Consider the following 16,616-nt stretch of genomic DNA (forward strand, 5'->3'; position numbering starts at 1 on the left):
CCATCTCTGGCCGTAGCCCAACAACAACAGTTGGGTCGTAACCCAACGCTACTGCAAAGCGAGCTACTGCAAAGATCTGTCGTCGTGTTTTTATCGTGACGTTTTTTATCGTCCGAAGACTGTCGTTCTAGCTGTTCCCACTGTGACGACAGTTTGTCGTTGTAACGATAAAAAATCGTGAACAGTTAATCGTGTCGTGCTATATATGAACAACTTCATTTAAATATACAAGCCACGATACTGTAAACTGCACGACAATCTGTCGTCACGACATGGTGGGAACGCGCCCTTAGCTGAAATTAGAATTGCTTCTGATCTAGGTGTTCTGAGCAGTGCCCTGGAGTAAATTCCGTTACTCTGGCATTTAAACAAAAGCAATTCCCTATTTAAAAAAAATTAAGACCTAAGAAGAAGTATTTGTTGTTTGGGCGTCTGGTACATTATTATTACATTTATGCTACCATAAATTCAAAACACCAATTAAAGGCCATTATAACGCGTCACCATAAATCTGAATTATAGAAGCCGATAATAAATCCATCGAGTGTTCGTAGTGATTTAAATGGGCCCCTTGTTGGGCGCCAATTTTGCTTTGCGGCGGCGCGAGGAGGCGGATGGGGAGAGACCTTGAAATGGGGTTAGGATGGAGCGGACCGCCAGTTGCGCCGCAGCGCTTGTCGCGATCACAAGTGTGCGCGCCCGCGAACACCGAACATTTAATACACACACATGAAAGGACGCTGTTCGTGAGTGGTCACGGTTACATAATTATTGTTTTTTGTATTGCTTGGTGGTCAGTTGCCACAGTTCAATGGGGAGGCAATCAGTCGTAATGGACAATGGAAATTCTACGCATGCTTTGTCGCATTCAATGTGCAATTTGTGCATTTCGATATAACCTCTCAGCGCCGGGCTTAGCATAGCTTTTGAATATCATGAGACCTTACTTTTAAGTTATGCATCTATTAAATAAAACGAAGTCAACATTAGACCATTTTTTTTTACTAAAGGGCATTAGGGCTATAGTAAATTTAGTTTTTATCGTTTATCGATAATTGTTCTTCATGAATATATCCAATAATTATGTAATTAAGCACTTTTAAGAATAATGTTACTTTTTTCTTTCACGTCCAATTAACATAAACTATAACTTAATTACGGCTTAACGCATATCTGCCGGCAGTAATCTGCCAAGCGGCACGATTTCACGGAACGGCTCTGTTTTAAAATCTAATAAATATATACGTTCAATATTTATAACTAATTTGGACACAAATCCAGGTGGACCCAGTTCGAATTTGCCCTAAAGCGGCTAGACCTTTTTGTTTTCCTCTGTTTTAGTATTCACATTGCCCGACGGGTTACGGTTACGTGACAACAGCGCAGAGATTTGAAAGTATACACAATATATGAACTTGTAATAACTACCCAGTGTCACCTTTTTCAAGGTGCCTTATAATAATGTCTGCTGAGTTTATTATTTACGATCCAAAAAATATTTTACTAATGGCAGTATTGCATGATCATTTTCTATGGATCCATTAGATAGGGCTTGAATTGATAAAACTAAAATGGAAAAAGTCTGACAAATATTTTTAACGACGCCATGAATTTGAGGCGTACACCTTTAATATTGAAACACCCCTAAGTGCAATTTTTGTCACACGTTTAAACAAAAAGCATTTTTTTTTCAAGTTTGAGTAAAATGACAGTGCAATATACAAAAGGGTTCCCAGCTTACAAGGCAGCTATAGATTGCAGTCGAATAATATTTTTTATCGACTACCAGCTGAATATTAGTTATACTTACACAAAAGATGGCCGAATTTGTTTAATTTGAATATAAATTAAGAATCATAAAATGTAAAAAAAAACTAATAAAAATAGACGACATTTTGGAAAAATTTGATCGTGAATGTACTTCACGAAAACGATGTCGGTACCAGTGAGCCAACTGTCAAAATAAGAAGAAAGAAGGGAATAATGTAACGATTAAGTGTTAGAACGTCATAACATTCATATATTCAAGCGTTTCTGAAAAATTTTATGACTATTTATTATATACATGACTATTTAAAATTTTATAAAAACTGGCAACCCTGCAAATGTCAGTTTATTAACATGGAAAATATGCTTTTAGACCTTAATAATCTACTTGATGAGGACAAAAAAATAGTGAATTTTCTTTAGATTCCGTTGAAATTAAAGTTTTTTTTTTTAACTTTTTATATTTTACGTATACTGCATACATTTTACTATAGTAAATGATGGTGGAAAGTACTGTCAAAGCGAGATAATTTAGAGAGAACAAAATGGCGTTTCCTACATCAGCAGCAACTATGTTTCCCGTTTACAACGACCATGTTACATAACAAAGTAAGTATATTTTTGCAAACTATCCGCACATGGCGAGAGACAGCCCTACTTATGTATTTTTCCGGCTCAGTGTTGCCATTTAAAACATATTTTACTATAATCGTATTTTTGGAGATAATAAACTGACCTTTAATTGGTTGCCAGTTTTGATGTACTAGAAATAGTGTCTTCACTCAGCTGGTCATCAAGGTATAATATATATTTTTAAAATATTTTATCGCAGTTCGACCGCAGAGACAGCTGGGAATTACAGACGTGAGTTGGGGGACTTCGATAGGGATATTTTTATTTCCTTATTAAAAGTAATGTCTAGAATTATAAAATTAAATGTTCTAAATACAGCTACAAGCTGGACGTCTATTCGACACCAACAAAAGGACTAAATACAGTCGGTTGTACTTACCGTATGCAATACGTCCGGTAGCAGTCTTTTAAGTTTTACAAAGTAGTGCTTAATATGGCAGCACTGCCATAATCTCGAATTCAGATGGGTTTCTAAGCGAGAAGTGAACCTGATTCCTACTATATCTGTCTAATTTGTGAGTTAAACCAATTATTGTTCCAATTAGAAATGTCAAAAGTTTCCGATCGGCTATTGTAAATCGCAATAATGCGCCTCGGCTCGGAAAAGACGCAGTTTCCGATCGGGAGGCAATCAAAATCAAGCTGCGCGTCCTCGTCTTATACGGTTAAACCATGATTGTTTAAATACTTGATATACATGTAAAAGATACAACGTCGTACCCCTAAACGGTAACCTATCAGGTCTAATGAAGAACTAATGTCGAGTTCTTAGGTTTTCGCGATTGTTACACATAGGAAATGAAACTATTTTTCCGGATTTAAATCGCGTGTATTTGTTTTTTTCAAACAAACCGACGTTTCGGGCCCTTTACAGGTCCCATGGTCACCGTTGACTGAGGTGGTACAGTCTTCAACCAGTTATGTCTAATATTGATGCAAACCACCCTATTTTTTCACTATAGTTACGATAGTTATTAATTAAATACCTTATTTTTAATTTTACAAAGAAAACATTCCAATTTACGCTATATTAAGTTTTACAAATTATTTTATTGAATGAATTTTTATTAAGTTCAATTTATTTTTATTATGTTTTGTATGTGTGTGGTTTTATTTTGTATGTGGCGTATTTTATCAAGTCCCGTTATTTCGAACATCCATCGAAGTGTCTTCATTCATGCACGGACAGTCCTTTATGAATTTGTGAGAACACATCCACGACAGTTGCGCCTTTCAATAGAGAAATACCGCGGTGACCCGTGCGAGATTTTTAAGGGGTAAAAAACCTTGACCTAATTTGTTCATGTTACAATCTTGCTCTGAAAATTTTGCATTCTTATTCTTCTTCTATGACCCCAGCAGAAATATACTAGTTTTACCGAATTCCATGTTACAATATACAACTACAATCACATAAAGGCAATGACAACAAAAATGCTTAGATTACCGCTGGGGTTTGCCACAATCAATAATCATTTATTCCTGTAATTTTTCTACACTTGAAAGCGTCATTTTTTAAGCTAGAGCAAAAAGCTAGGGATAGCTCTTTTCAAATAAAATTAAATGCTATGGAATAGATAGGTACACTTTGATTTAATGGAATCTAGACCATGTCGTCTTTCCATTCATCTTTAAAATTCTTTCTAAAATAATTACAAAAGTGTTTAATTAAATTTAAAAGGCGTCACTTACGTCATTCCAATGACATTGCCAAAAATAACGCAGAGGTCAAAACAGGGAATATAAATATTATATTTGTAATATCCATTGACGGGACGAACAAGCCGCGCGCTTGGTGGTAAGCGACACGCCTACCCACAGCAGTTGCAGCGCCACTCTGAGCTTTAAATCGCAAAGGTCTGAGGGGTATTGCCACTGTGCCCGTCCCCTGAGACATAAGTTGACAAGTCCCATGTGCTTGTAATTTCACCAACACCTTTCAAAGCTCACATTACTGCTTGGCAGTAAATAAATAAATAAATAAATAAATAACGCACACACTCAACATAGCCCCGCACTAGGGAAAACCCTGTGTCGCGGGTGCCATGGACACACACATAGACAACCACAAATTACACCCAAACTCACGAGAGAAATAATTGTAGGCCATACAACTATTTCTCCCGGCCCGGGAATCGAACCTGGGACCTCTGCGTGGCAGTCCGGCATGGTAACCGTTCGGCCACGGAGGCAGTTAAAAATAGGTAGAAATAGGTAAGGAAGTACTGCCAAGTACTTCCCTGGACGAACTCTCACAAGGAGCTCTACCGCTACTAAAGTTAGTTAGTTAGCTGTAGTAAAGCTATAACACGTCATAATTCTGACATTTCAGTGAGGAGATTTAACCAGTCTTTGTGTATTAGGTACCTTCTTTGAAATTTAGGTTAATATACTCTGACGGCTTATATTAATTTGAAACCTTGTTTCATATATTTCTCGTATGAAGTATGATATCCATCCATCCACGAAGGTCTTCCAAATTTTCCCAACGTCGCTTTTCCCTTCGCTGTCTTTCACAATATTTAACGTGTTGAGAATGTAGGCAGCTACAGGTTGTTTGTTCATCATAGTCTGAATGTAATCAGTATCAAGTTTCAACCTTGAAGGCAGCTCTAAGGCGATCGTGTTAGGTATGTAATTTCATGGATAAGCGGGACAGGTTCGTGATTATTTTTATAATATTGTATAGCTGAAGTTTATGGGCATACAGCACCGTGGGGAAACAATAAATAAGGTGACTATTCCGAAATTTGAATATTCCATACAAAAACTGACATTTGCTAGAAATTTAGAAACAAAATAAAATTTCTTTCTCACGCGGCAGCAGAAACGGGCTCGGGCAACAAAATTGTTGTCTCAAACCGAGTTTTACTACAGACTTACGCTTTTTACTTTTTATTCTGAAAATTTTTACCCAAAACCGAAAAATCCGTACAAATTGTAATCCTATATAAATAAACAATATTTAAATAAGTGCAAGAAATGACGTACTTATGTGGATTGATGACGCAACACACGCGTTTTATTTATTTTACTAATTTCTTTCTTATCGAGTTCTTAGGTTTTCGCGATTGTTACACATAGGAAATGAAACTATTTTTCCGGATTTAAGTCGCGTATATTTGTTTTTTCAAACAAACCCACATTTAGGGCCCTTTACAGGTCCCATGGTCACGGTAGACAGTCAACCGTGACCGTGGGACAAATAAACGCGATTTAAATCCGGAAAAGTAGTTCCATTTCCTAATTTCTTTCTTTGTTCTCATTTTAATTTCTGTTGCACTTTCGTTATTATTTTATATAACTGTGGGATAAACGTTTTATATGTAGAGGTATATGCTTAGGGTTTATATTATATCCCAAAGAGATTCCGTAGACAGGGCAGTCCTTGTCCTTTGTAATGTATAGCGTTTAAAGGCGTGACGCGCACCTACAGATGTTGCTATCGTGTTGGTCAGTGTATGGGAGTAAAAAATCAGGAGAAACCTCTTGAATGCGTGATTAACTTCGATCTGACTAAACAACTTTAAACTGGGAATCGAGAAATAGACCTGTCATTATAATTTCCATTGCCTATGTCTACAGTCTCAACTGTAGTGATACGAGCCAAGAAACAGTTCCCGCATCTTCCGGAGAATTCTCGCGCAGTCTCTGGAATAGAATCTACATCGTCATTATAAGTTTGACGTTTATTTTTTTATTTATTTTTTTTGTATAAGATTGTTTTTTCTACTTAAATTCAATAATTGAATCGGAGTTAATATAGTAATTTTATTAGATAACTAATCAATTATATTAACAAATACTGTTTATGGAAAAGTAAATACCAGAGATATATTTATATTTAAAAAAGGTTTAACAATAACCTGGATTAATGAAAAAAGTCTCTAAACAGCACGCCCAAGGCCAATAAACTAAAAAAAAACTTGATATTAAATTGGCATATAATCAGGAAGTATTTCAAAACTCAATTTTACTCTTTATTTTTTATAATCAGCAAGTGCTACTTAAAAAAATATGAATATGATGACAAAACATGTGGCTATAAAGTGAAACTTTAAAATTTTGTGGGATAAATGTGCTATTGTCAATTCCTGCAGCTATCGTCGTATCTAGTTTATATTCCAGTATAACATAATGTTCATTATATCATGTAAAATTTCATTACAAAAATTCGCTTCCATCCGTTCCGTAGCTATGTAAAGTGAGCCTAACTGTCACATGTGAACAATAAATACAGTAGAAGTGCTTGGTGCACGTTTCACGCATGCCAACAGTACGCGAAGTTCTACGTAATAGAGCTTAGTTCGCCATTTTCCCTTTTTACCTACGTTATGGTCGTATTAATTATCTCGCGCAAAACGTCAAAAATCGGTACAAAATGCCTTGTTATGCTACTTTGAAGTGTAAAAATAATAGTCACACTTGTAATATTATCCATGGTGCTGTTTTCATATCATTGTTAAGACTTATTTCATTTAATTTTAATACATTTTCAATTTTCTGTGTTTTGCAGAAATGTTTTTAGTTACAAGAAACGAAATTAAACCTTATGTCGCTGCAATAGTGTCTCAAAAACTCTCGTATTCGCCGTCGTTCAGCTATTAACCGCTAGATGGCAACACATTGATTGACATTTCAATTGAAAATCAAAAGGTAACTTTACCATGGCGCAGGTGAAAGGTGTTGGTGGTCACCACTTCGCCGTGGTAGTTTGGTTTGAGAATGATAGACGAGTCGTGGGTTGGTAAAAGACTGTCAATGACTGTGTATGAACTGAATGTTATATTTTGTATGAGCTACTTATTTATACTAATTTGGTACGTGTGTCTTATGCTGATTCACAAGGCATGATTGTTACTTTTGCTTGCACCAAGACGTGCCTGAGTGTCGGAAGAGGGTTAGACATTCTGCCACGTCTGTGGCTGCTATAGTAACTTACAATAATAGTTATTGAACTTTCGACGATATTCCAATAGGGTAAAGTTCAAATTATATAAAAAGTCCAGAATTTGTTACTTCTTTTTAAATTAGAACTACGACTAATCATTATCAAGATTTCATAGTGTTTCAAATTATGAGTATTGACGATAGTCATTGAGGCTTAAAGCACTTCCAGTGTTCTTTCTTCCGTGGTTCAGGTATTTAATACCGCAATTTATACCGTAGTGCGTATGCCACAAGACACGGGATCGTCAAAGGTAGTAATTGGCTCACGCAAACATATATATACCTGTATTTACTTACGAAGAAATTTATTTGAATTTTATTGTGCAAATACAACGCCAGGACTTTTGGAAGGGTAATTGAGTCAACAGGATATCGCATTTTTCGTACATTTTGTGGAGCTCTAAGGTTTCTTTTGATGTATAATAATAGCGAGTATTGTTTGATAAATTGTAGGTAGAGCTATGTAATACGAGAGCTTTGTGTGAGTAGGATGTATCCGTTAAAAGAGAATGTTTCGATTGACATAGTAGAATAAGTAAGCAAATTCGTAGATTAAACGCGAAGAGACACTGAAAAGACCAAATTAAAGAGAATTAACGTACTACCTAAAAGTTCCATTAAAAAAGACTAATATATTTTACAAAGTACCTACTTCGTTAAGAGTTTGCGTAGAAAAAAAAACGTGTCCCTCGTTAAGGAACAAGACCATTATAAGCCTGAACGTATTTTTTTACTTTCCAAGAACAAAGATGAGCGCGAGTACAGTTTTGGTGTCATTTATTCGAAAGAAAAAATTCTGACTATGGCGAATTTTAAGTAAACTTTTAAGTACCTACTCAAACTTCAATATTTTTACTTCATACGGAAGTAAAATTACATCTGAAACAGTTACTTGAAGAACGAGTAAGAAACATGAGGGGTTGCTCTTTGCAAATAAACATTTGTGAGTACTCATCATGTTGTTTATTTATAATACATGACAAATCGCCCGTTCAGTAGATACGCCAAGGTGGCCGAGGGTTTTATGTAATTAAATGAAAGGTTCAGTCCACATGAACAGGAAAAGGAAGAAATATAAAGGTAAACGTAAGGCCCAAAATGGCATGTAGGTATTTGTAATGATATATGATTTTCAATGGTATACCCAACTGGTCAGAATGGGAAATTTAATAGATAGTGGTGATGGAACGAAGAATGATTCAAAATTTCAAAGTAGGTGGCCAGGAATCAGAACAGGATGATAAAAAGGTGGGAAGACGAAGAAAAATGTCGCATTGTCTCAATTTCTTGAAAAATTCTTAATGTTACTAACATTAATAAGGAAAGGGACGATGTGAGGGCCACTTCAAAGAGCGCCTCCATTAGCGATATGAGATGTCACCATTTAATCCGGCAAGTTTGTGTGACCTCACACGCTCCGAAGTGTGCTGTGTTTACTCGTAAGAGAAGTCCTGACCTATCGGAGGGCTCCGAGATCCATTTTCATAAATGTCATTGGTCTTAGGTGTTATAAACAATGAAAAATCGCCAAAAACAGGTAACTAGATACAGAAATATTATCGAAATTTTAGTTGGCGTAGGCAATTAGAAACACCGACCACTATTATGCAGTTAATGTGACATCTGTAGGATGAAGCCTAAAAGTGAGCTTCAAATTTGCACGTTTTCAAATTCATAGTAATAAGAACTAAAATGCCTTTCACGTAGCAAAAAGCAATGTCTCGTTTGACGTAGTCATTTTGCTACGAGAGTAGCAATTTAGCTTCGCTGAGGGGTGGCTTAAAGCTACGCCGCTGCTTGAAAATTGAGCCACGCTGGAAACACCACGTAAGCAGGAAGTTTAACACACTACTGCATGAAATTTGTCCGCTTTTATTATACCTAAGAATAAAAACTTATAATAATAATAGGTATATGTTATTTTTCTTAGTATTATACCTCTACAGTCACTAAGTAAACGATTGATCCGTCTAAAGTGTCCAAAAATATATAAATAATTAATAAAATGTCAATTCTATCTCAAAAGTGTAGTCGTCAATCGGTTGTAATCGTGACGTCAAAATGGTACGTGTATTCATTATTCTAAGATGGCTGCCTTTAGAAGGTACTGGCATACAGACAGTAGGTATCTTTAGTTTTCAATGTTTAGTTTGCAAGCAACAATGGATAGAAACGTTTGTTAACCTACTTAAAGTCAACAGCTGGTTAGGCTTTACATTTAGGTCTTAGCAAGGAAATATAATTGAATTTGTTATAAATGAGAAATGTCGTAACTAGTACGGTGGATAACATATAAAAAGATATAATGTGCAAAAATGATTTTTTGGAAAAAGCAACTTGGGTACGTTATTCACGCTATAGTTTATATAGCATTAATCTATTTATATATTTATATTCAATAGTGCGAGCGGGACACCCACAAGCCTAGACTTACATTAAGATACAATGATTAAAAATTAAGATAGAATTAAAATGACTTATACAATTTTACAAACTTACTCTTTTACTACGGCTAAGTTTACCTGAATCAGAATATTTTTTATTCTATGAAGTTTGTTTCTTATTTATAGTAACTATATTTTCGTTTCTTCAAACGAACCAACGTTTTGGGGCCTTTACTGGGGGTAGACCCCCATACTCGTTCCGAGAGACGCATGATGCGAATGAAGCATCATCGTCGAGTATTACCTAATTATTTGAGAGTAATTGTTTCGAATAAATGTCGTACGGAGGAAGGGAGTAGACTCCCAGGATCCATGGTCACAGCTGAGTGAGTTGGTAAACTGGTTGGCAGGTTATCATTCACCGTTACCTGGTGGTGGTTGATGACTACCATCTCATACACCCGTATGACTTGTAAAGGGTCGGAAACGCTGATTTGTTTGAAACAAAGATACGCAATGTAGATCCGAAAAAATATTTTCATTTCCTATACGTAACAGTCGCGAAAATCAGAGAACTCGATATAAGTTTATTAATATTCATACCATCTTGCACCCACGTAGTGATGTTATCTTTTGAATAATATTTAGCTTTAAAAAGTATTCCACAACTTAGCAAAGTTATTATAATCGGCTTCATTTACATACTGCGTGGGTAGAGCTTTGCATCAAAGCTGACTACATTGCGGCATTTTTGCTGGTTTTTTTCTGGTTCGCCAAGTAGGGTTTGTTGAGAGACTGACGGAAGTGGACTGACAAAGGGTAGGTTATTAGGTAGGGTATTAGGTATGTTCTTTTGTTTTAGCTCATTATGTCACTTGTTGTGAACGACCCTACTAGAAGGGTCTTATAAATAAGACAATGACCAACGATATCAATGTACTAGCACACTAGATGCGGCGTTTCATACACACGCCGTTTCACTGATGTGCGGTGAAGACACAACACTTCAATATCACAGATTAGTAAGCAACAGAGTGTTCTGACTACACAATAACAGAGTAGGGATAATACATTGAGTATATAACCAGAAATAGAGACTAAATGTAATTTAATTTGTTTGAAAACTATTCTGCCAAATCATTACGGCGACAACTGCGCTCCGATTGGCCAGCCCGAATTCGAAACTATTGACGGGCTTTTCCTACACCACGGAATGAAGCAGCCCCCCATTGTTAGAGATATTATCTTTAATACAATAAATATAGAATATTTTTGGAATATACGAAGGCTTACACATAGGTCAGTAGGTCAGTTGTTGGCGCTGTCCTATTTCAGCTTTCTAATTTGTGATTTCAGCGCAAACGAGAGTTGGTATTTAAAAGTAATATATGGTTATTGCTAGCCCTTGTTTCGTCTCTATTTCTGGTTATATACTTATGAATAAAATAGTTACTATGGTTAGCATAGTAACTATTTTATTCATAAGTATATAACCTTTCCGCAAGGAAAAGTACATAACATAACATCAATAATTTCATCAACTCGACAGTATTTTTTTTTCTTTTACTTAATTTGTTTTTCTTTTTAGTAATATAATTAACAACCACTAGGTAAAGACTGTCACATCTGTCCACGGTGGTGCTACGGTACTGTTACTCTTTGACAAAATTCAACACTAAAACAAAACACTATTACTATTCATAGTATTTTGTTTGAAACATGTTGCTGTGAATGTTCTTGTGTACATATTGAAGTCGTTGGACATTGACCCTTATTTTTCTTTGTTATCACGAATATAACGTTTCTTATCGTAATAATTTAAAATCATAATTTTAAAATGTTATTTATCCTGCCGATTTCCCTTCAATCTACAGTAAATTTAAGCCATACAGTGTTTGTGTGTGGTTCTCAGTCACTGACCTGAACACTGGTTTTCAGTCTTCCCCCGACCGTTTGTTTTTCGAGCCTATTTCGTAATCTTAATTTTCTCAAACATACTCGAATATGTTTGCAATACTTTCAAAAAACGAACACGGAAAGTTTGTTATTTATGAACCATGCTACTTCTTCCCTGTCAAGACTTGCAAAGTAAGTATAAAAATCATTACCGTCCTATTCTTTAATTAAACTTTTGAATCTACTACTACTACTACGACTAAAAATGAACTACGTGAACAGGCAAAAGAAAAATTCATACAGCTAACTGCCCAGTGTTCATAATTGCGAGAATTGAAAATACCTACCTGTACCGCTTACTTAAAAAAAAATAAAATGGCGGTAACATTTAAACTAAAGCGTTTTGGTGTTCTTTTGTTTCGTCGTCTTTTTTGTATTTTGGTTACGAAAATGAGTGCTAGTGAGAAGAGCAATAACAAAAATACAGTAATCGATGCACATTCAAACAAATCGTCAGAAGTTCAGCAGACTACTATTAATATGCCTGGAAAAACAATAATTGTATTGTATAAATTTTAATGTTAATTAATATTTTTGTACTCTTACTGTTTACACATCTTTCTCTCTTTAGTATTTTATTATTTCCTAGAAAAATTCCATACATGCCTCGGCGGGAACGGGGATTGCTTGACTCGTATATACAAGGCCTCACTGGCGCTCTACCTTGTAACTTATACTCGTCCAGCAATCCCTTAATTCCCGGCCTCTGCAATAATGTACTATTATTGCTTCAAAAACAATCAAAATGTCACTGTACACAAAAAAGGTCTTATTCTCGACAGGAAAGAAAGAGATGAGAAACGGAAGAGTACTATAATTTTTCGTCCTACCTATTTTTTACCTATGTTTTAAACAGCCATTTTGCCACATCTTATTCTAGAACTCTACTCAATGCTCAAGTCAGGATTGCAATTGAAACACAAGCACTGGAAATACGACCCTAATGGCAGGGACTTGAGTATGATTTCGAGTGCTTTAAACCATACTCAAATCCTGACTTTTGAGTTCTAGAATACGACTCTTAGAGTTACAAACGGAAGATTTCGAAATCACTAGGAAAACACGTTGTTTTTATCGATTGCATTCAAAACGTCTGACTAATTTGCTTTGATTTAAATACGTGGATGCAACGAAACGTTCAGTAGTACCGTTAAAACCACCTAAAACTGAACAATTTTTGACATTGAAGTAAAAAACAGTGGCTTACATGGCAACACGTTACCTGAACTAATTGAAGAAGATCATAGTATGGAACTGTCTTTTGCCTACTTCACAGTGAGTTAACAGGTATATTCTCTACCTGACCCACAATCACACTTCGTCATAAGCACTAGTGCTAGCATACTATCGATTGTGTTGGCGTTGGCAGTCTGCCAGTTACCTAGATCAGCTGTTCGCTACATTTCACATGTCCTCGTTTATTAAATAACTGCTACAGTTCTTTTTCATATTTGCATTATTTGTTCCGTTCTTTTCACGTTTGATTTAAGGTTAGACACTGTTTCAAATTGATACGTGAATTGACTCTGGTTCTGAACTCTTTTTTTACAGAATCTGAATGAAAAAGTGATTTTAAAATTTTGTTTGATGATATGTTTATTTAATTTGTTGTGATTGTGAGTGATTTATTTTGGAAGAAAAATAAACACAATGGATTGTTTTTTACCGTTTACGATTTTTTTTATTTTTGCATTTGAGAATTAAACAATTATCTACTTTTAATTGCAGTAGTTTTTATGTAGCATTAAATTTTTTACAACTTTGAAATTTTGAAATTTGAGCTTTTTTCAAATTTGGGAAAAATATGTGAATTGATTACCTATAAATATATTTCATAACTATTTACTTATTTACTACTGGAAACGCCGGTTGTATAGAAGATGATATAATTAACTGGCTTTCCTTACAATTTTCTATTGAATGCGTAAGAAAGCTTTCAGAACCAAAAGGTCAGCCAGAGGGTCAGATATCTTCGGGCATCGACTCTACCATGAAACAAAAGAGCTATAGAATATAATAAATTCCAGTCTCATGATATGTACTTGTGGTGACCCTGTTACGTAATAAAAAGAAAAACAAGAAAACTTCATTGAGATGATGTAAAACACAGGGACAACAAAGTTCAGAGTCTGTTGAGGGGCTACTTCTAACTATTAACGTTCAGTTAACGATTTAACTTTACTCAGGTCTTTACTTTTTAGGAAACATTTTTGCCAATTTAGTCCTTAAGTGTAATATAAAGAGAGTTCAACCTTTGAATAAAAACTATCTTTTCTCAAACATGCTCGGAATGTTTGCATTACTTTCGAAAAACGAACACGGCAATTTTGTAATTTATGGACCGTGCGACTTCTTCTCGGCCAAGGCCTGCAAAGCAAGTATGAAAATCCATTACTGTCCATTTCTCTAAACTTTTAAATCTACCTACTAATAATGAACTACGTAAACAGGCAAAAGAAAAATGGTTCGAGTTACCCTTAGACTAGTGGTATTTTGTTATGGCTTTACTTTATGCCTTTTGACTATACGAGTATAAGAAATAATTTCGTCTGAACTGTCGTCACGTGTCAAACCCACAGCACCATTCAGTTTATTTTGATATAATAATACACCAAATATATTTTGTTCAATTAATTAACACATAACCTCCAAAACTTCAAACTGGAATATATTAAATTCCAGACTTCTCAGAATAGTAAGCCCAAAACAAAATTTGTTCAGAAATTTCAACTCTATTTTTTGCACATATTTTTCATAAACAGACCCGTACAAAATATGTCAACAAAAATTTATATGAGAGTTTGCCATTGTTCTTTCAATATTATTATAATCTATTTCAGTTTGATTCTTTATCGATTCCTTTGGTAAGCACAAAAATGTTGTGTAATTTTTCAAAAGACTTAGAACAAAAGAACGTTTGTTTTAATGATGAGAATGCCGTGTAGAACTTTCAGCTTAATTAAAAATAGCCTGTGTAATTTTTCCACACAGTTTTCCATTTGGAACAATGACTTAAAATTAGTAGGTCGACATAATGACTGTATTTCATATTTACGTATAATATAAAGATGGCAAATCTAGGACGTTTGCTGCAGCCACAGATATAAATCTAAATAGACACCGCAAGTACCGCGATTTGTATGAAAACCAAGCGTGCCAAATTTTTTGTACCTCCGATGACGTCACAAGCGCTATTTAGTGATGGAAGACCTTCGGCACTAAAACGATTGATTGATTCACCAGCACGTACTTAGAACAATAATGATTGATGATAGTACTATAATACCAGAATAAGATTCAATAAGTAGGTACGTGTTTTGAAAAAAAAAAGTTGCTCTGGAAAACTAAAAAACAACAAACTTTGTACAATATTTTTATAACATTTTCTAAGGTCTTAAGAATTATCATCCCTTTGTTTCTTATATCGATCAGAATAGAGAACTGTGTTGCATCAAGTGAACATCACTAGCCGTAAAATTTGACCAAAAACTTGACGACGCGGCCGTACCACGAAACATTATACAAAAGTATCGCTCGTTCGGTGTTCATGGCCTACTAAAGAACCACAAGTGTACCGCACCAAGTGAATGCCGCAATGTATTACGAATATGCGGCATACACTCGTTTGCATATTTGTTTTCTCGAAATTCATTCAAAATGAAAATAATAGATTTTAAAATAAATTGCATTTAAATCCGATTGTTTAAATGCAAAATAAATATTAGACAATGTCACATATGTTGCTCTGATCCAAAGGAAGTAAGTAAAGCACTTGTGTTGTGGAAATCGGAAAAAAAACGACGGTACCACAAACACCCAGACCCGAGACAATATAGAAAAGTTATAATTATTAATACAAAGATCGAACACTCAGAAAAAACACTCAGAAAAAATTCCTTCGATCCGGTCGGATTCGAACCGACGTCTTCTTGCATACCGTGCCAGACGCTATACCAACTAAGCCACGGAACGAACCAACGGACCTCACGAATTTTTCTATGTGCTTGCGTCGTGTCTTTGTACTTGGTCTTTCAACGACTTTTTAGTCGTAGCGCCATCTATGAGAAATCTATGACAGATTTATCACCCAGTTAGTACCTTTACAGCTACCAGTCCTGGCGAGAGATGTCGCTATTCACTGTATTAATTAAATTTTTATTAAATTGATATTCAATTATTTTTTGTGAAATTACTCCACTAGTTTGTTATAATTATTAATACAAAGATCGAACACTCAGAAAAAAAGAAAGGTTTGTTTCTACATTGACCCAACCAGGGATCGAACCCGGGACCTCAGAGATAGCGACAGCCGGTTGCAAGCCACTCGACCACGGAGATCGTCAAATGTTAATAATTTTATAACGTAGAGTTTTTATTACATACTGTGGATGGTTCGAACTAGGACTTGAGTTTTTCAAGTACACCTACGTATTTTAAAAGGTCAATTGTTACGTCATAGGGTTTATTCCATAAATTTGGCACTCGAACGAGGATTTTAGAGGTCTCTTGGAGGTTATTATTCATTAGTGGCCAGTAGTTTGGAAACTAGGGCCCCGATTCAGAACTTTTATCTCTTCGTTAGATTCGGATTCGGATACGATATAGTTATCCAACAGCGTTTTCGGAGTTAGTCGGTGAAATAGATTACAAGAAAATGAAAGTCCTTTTATATCATTGACTTACAATTATATGGACGTCGGGTCCGCACTAAAAAGTGTCCGCACTTGTAAGGCGCTAAAATCGTATACAGAGCGCCAAACTCCGCTTTAGTCTTCATTTGTTCTACTGACAGCGCGATACTGCGATGGCATTAAAATTTAAATTTCGAATAGGTTGACTTGGGACATTTTTTTCGTGGATTTTGTATTAGACCCGTCGTCCATTTATTTGTAAGTCAATGTTTTATATACATTTTTAAGACTTAAA

At 35.3% G+C, this 16,616-nt stretch overlaps 1 protein-coding gene across 2 annotated transcripts in view; it reads left to right on the forward strand.

Moving 5' to 3' along the window:
• Positions 1-661: 661 nt before the first annotated feature.
• Positions 662-16,616, forward strand: part of LOC113230222 (oxysterol-binding protein-related protein 1) — a 76,648-nt gene continuing 60,693 nt past the window's right edge. Inside the window, exon 1 of one of the 2 annotated variants that reach the window (XM_026464046.1) lies at positions 662-746. The gene's annotated coding sequence lies outside the window, so the exon portion shown is untranslated. The remainder of the gene's footprint in view (positions 747-16,616) is intronic. The other variant, XM_026464045.1, reaches the window with a different exon arrangement.

This window comes from Hyposmocoma kahamanoa, unplaced genomic scaffold (genome assembly GCF_003589595.1).
Source record: "Hyposmocoma kahamanoa isolate Upper Pololo Valley unplaced genomic scaffold, ASM358959v1 63, whole genome shotgun sequence".
In the NCBI taxonomy this organism is placed as follows: Eukaryota; Metazoa; Arthropoda; class Insecta; order Lepidoptera; family Cosmopterigidae; genus Hyposmocoma; species Hyposmocoma kahamanoa.